Below are 4,082 nucleotides of genomic sequence, written 5' to 3' on the forward strand. Positions count from 1 at the left end.
TCGAGCCTGGCCAGCCAACCCGACATCTGTTGCATCTGTGAATGAGTCAAGATAGCAAATGTCGAACAAGCTCTGAATCCCTGACAATAAAACAATGCTCCTGGAAAAGCCATCATCACCAGTGAAGGCTCAGTGAGCCTGCATCGTTTTCAGAAACAAAACTAAAAATTGCTGGAAAGCTCAGCAGATCTGACAGCATTTGTTGATAGAAATCAGAGATAACGTTTCGGGTAGAGTGATCCATCGTCAGAAGGGATTTCCCTCCACAGATGCTGCCAGACTTGCTGTGCTTTTCCAGCAATTTCTATTTTATCTTTCTGATTTACAGCATCCACAGTTCTTTCAGTTTTTATTCTGCATTGTTGTCTGAGTGTCACTGGCATGCTGTCTTTTACACCAGTTCCACTATCAGGATCAGCACATGGCGTGACAGAGAAAGAAATGGGACAATCTTTCTCCAAAATGTGTGATCAGAAGGTTTTGTTTTAATATTTGGTTCTCATACATGCTTCTATTCTGCCATTTCCAGTCACTATACTATCACTGATAGATTATTCTCTTCAAAACAAAAAGAAATACTGGAAATAATTCAATATAATGCAAAAGAGTGAGGAGGTCATTCTAACAAAGTGTAGGAAAGTTCTGTCACTCAGTGAGAAATAGCGCCCAGCAGAGTCCTGCAACTTACTCCTGTGGACACATTGGTTTGTGCAGTTACCAGGAACCCGGGGTTTTGTGCTCACTGTTCCATTCACAAGCTTGTCCTTTATTCCTCTCTCCCTGGAGATGCTCGATTGTGGAGTCCGGCTCCAGGAAAAGACAAACCCAGGAATATCCAAAACAGAGCTGTCACTGAGTGAATCCAGAGGGTGGATGTTATTGGCAGAGGATTCCCTCTCAGCTGAAAGGCACAGTCCCCTTTCACTCCGACACAGATTCACCTTCGAGCAGGTTTACTGGGTACGGTAGTGAGCAGGAACCTGGAGTAACTTACCCCACAGGCCCACGAATATCGAGTGTAATTGTTAATGTTCCATTGCAGCCGAGACAGTGTCCCATTCTGGCTCCTTCATGTCGTGCATGTCCCCAGCAGGAAACATTGAGACAGAGATATCCTGATAAAACCACACTGTGAGGCCATGTCTCTGAGTGTCTGGGCCTCTGACCTTACAATGAGAGATGACCCTCACTTAGCTCGAGTGGAGACTGGAAAATCTTCAATAAAATTTCAACCTTCAGCACAGACGGTTGAAAGAAGTAGGGGTGGGTGCAGAATCAGCAAAAACATTATGACAGCAGTGATACTTATAACTTCCAAGGTTCACACAGGCCCCCTCAGTCTGGATCGGAACGACTTCACGACTCTCTTCTTTCCCCATTTGGAGTGAATTCATTTCCCCACAATCTGAATCACATTGAAGATTAAGCAGAAACTAAAAAGGTGGAAACACTGTGTAAATAACGGGCAGAGTGGGGTTAGTGTTCAATAATAAATATAGAAACATTTAGAAACTAATCTGTATTGTATTTCTAAAACTGAAGCACCTCACTTGATCCATTGCAGACGCTTCAGTTTGTACACGGTGGAGCACTGAGGGGACAGGATTGTTGGAGTTGTCCATCTCACTCAACCATCAGTGACTGGTTTGTACTGAGAGCGAGGGCAGGTTTTTCTCAGCAAAGTTCTGAGAAGGAAGCAGCACGTAGCCGGGGTGGGGGAAGGGGTTAGATAGAAAAAGAACAAGAACCACAGTTTATTAATAACAGTATTTCTGACACAGATATAACTATAAAATAAGGGATTTTCTGTTCCAGTAAACTGAACTGACGACATGAAGCAGGTGGAATGTTCCCAGACCCTGAATGACATCGATGACAATGAGAAGCCTCAGAGCATCCCATCAGAACTCAAGCAGTGCCTTCCATGACATCAAGAGCAATAAATTACAATTCCCAATTGAGTTTGTCTCTGGTTTTTTCAGTCATGGGAATCGGGCATCGCTGGCTGGGCCAGCATTTATTGCTCATTCCTAGTTGCCAAATTCAAAAGGTGTGGATGAGCTTCTTGAACCTCTGCAGTCTCACTGTCCATTGTGGGTTAATCCACACAGAGGAAAACACACCGCCACTTCCGGGTTTAAACTGCGCATGTGCGGTTCACCTCCGCGCAGACTCAGTTCAACGGAGGTGCCTTGAGCCTGCGCACGACTCTTCAGGGCGGAGTTATCACTCCCCCCGGCTCCGATTGGTCAATTAGACTGTCGATCGCCGTGGTGTCGGCCAATCGGGAGTGCGGACAGCAGAGAGGGGTGGGGCCAAAGGCAGGTGTGAGGAAGGATCAGGATGGCGCTGGAAACGCCCAGCAGCTCAGGCTCCATCCGCGGATCACGGAAAGGAACATTTCGGGCAAAAGGCCTCCCTCAGGATTTCCCTGCTCCTCGGAGGATGCTGCTGTGTGTTTCCAGCTGTTTGGTGTTACCTCCCCCAGACTCTATAACTCAACATTAACAGTTTGTTGATCTTCACGCCGTCGGGGGGGGAAGATGTTGGTTTAAACCCAACCTCCTGAGTCCAGCGCAGCCGAAACCCCCGGAGAAGAGAAGACGGACCAACCGCCTTCCCGCCCCTCCCGGTTTGAAATGGTACGCATGCGCAAGACCCGCCCCTCCCTTCCCTCGCGCAGTGTCGGTTCAACGGCGGCGACTCGGGACACCTCAGGGCGGGACACAGCTCAGCCCCCGCTCCGATTGGGTAAGGGCACTGTCGATCCAATGGTGCCGACCAATAGGGATCACGGCCCCGCTTGGGCCCCGCCCCCAGGAGGTGGATCCCTGGAGAAACAGGGTCTTGTGGGGGATCGGGGAAGGAAAGTTGTGTTGAGAATGATCAGATCAGACATGGTCTGACTGAAAGGTTGAGCAGACTTTGGGAGGGAATCCCTTCATCCTGATGTTCCATCTTATGGTGATCCCTGTTCCATTGGGACTCAGTCCCGTCAATGTGACCATTCACCTGTTTGGGTCTGACACCATTTCATGTGGTGTCTGGTGGATCAGAGTGTGAGGAGTCATTATAAATGTTGTTATCTGTAAAAAAAATCACAAGGTTGTATCATGAAAGAGGAAGGTGAGGGGGATGTAGGTTAATATTGGACAAACAGTTATAAACATCTGTTTCCCACTTCTGCAAAAACATAATAAAACCACAATCAAGAGGTCATAAGGTTCAGTGTGGATAAAGAATGGGAGGAAATGTTACTTTAACAATGTAAGGAAGGAGATGGTAGTGGAAGAGGATACACTAACGATGGACCACAGCAGGATGTGGTGAAATGGCCAAACAAGACTTATACTTTGTTATGTACGAGGCTGGATAAGGCAAGAGATAAACAACAGTAATGGGCGCCAGGTTTAGAATAGTGGGAGGAGGGAAAGAGAATTGAATTGTATATAAGTTGTGTACTCGTTAAGCTCGGTGTGCCTATCTTATAGGTGCCACGCTATAATAAACGATACTGCTGCTTCAGATCTTGTCTCAGACTGAAATTATTGAAGTGAGTGGGTTCTATTTACCACAATTGGGGGCCTGTCCGGGATATTCTTCCATCGCCGGGGATAGTGGCTGGCCCTAGACACTGGGAAGTAATGTCCCGTTCCCAATTGAGGAGCGGACTCGTGTCCCAGTTTGGTCTGCTCCCTTGGGCGACTGGTACGAATCCCACAAGAGAGACATCTGAATCAGACAGTGAAAGGAGGTCGATAGAAAATACAGAAAAAAGGGGCCAGGCAACTCTGTGCACAGACCAAGGTACGAAAACTGACTTTTAAGTATTGCCTTGGTGGCTGGGAAAAGGGGTATTTAATCGCTGAGGGACTGGCGAGGGCCCTGAGAAATGGAGGGTAGGCAGAGTAAGTCTAACTGCGACGAAGTAAAGGAAGAAAAGGTCCCTGCTAACATTCCTCCAGAAAGTCCGTTGGGGAGGATGTTAAGGAAATGGACAAGTAAGACTTGTACAAGGGAAAAAGATAAAAAGAAAATGATGAAATATTGTTGTTTATTATGGACCAAAGAACCAATCCTTC

At 47.1% G+C, this 4,082-nt stretch overlaps 1 long non-coding RNA gene across 1 annotated transcript; it reads right to left on the reverse strand.

Moving 5' to 3' along the window:
- Window positions 1–465: 465 nt before the first annotated feature.
- On the reverse strand, window positions 466–2,137 carry LOC140493960 (uncharacterized). Its single transcript, XR_011963802.1, has 2 exons — window positions 1,546–2,137; window positions 466–1,433 (listed from the first exon to the last, which is right to left on the reverse strand). It is a non-coding gene; the product is annotated as an uncharacterized lncRNA (long non-coding RNA).
- Window positions 2,138–4,082: the final 1,945 nt, after the last annotated feature.

The sequence above is a fragment of the Chiloscyllium punctatum genome, chromosome 23 (assembly GCF_047496795.1).
Source record: "Chiloscyllium punctatum isolate Juve2018m chromosome 23, sChiPun1.3, whole genome shotgun sequence".
In the NCBI taxonomy this organism is placed as follows: Eukaryota; Metazoa; Chordata; class Chondrichthyes; order Orectolobiformes; family Hemiscylliidae; genus Chiloscyllium; species Chiloscyllium punctatum.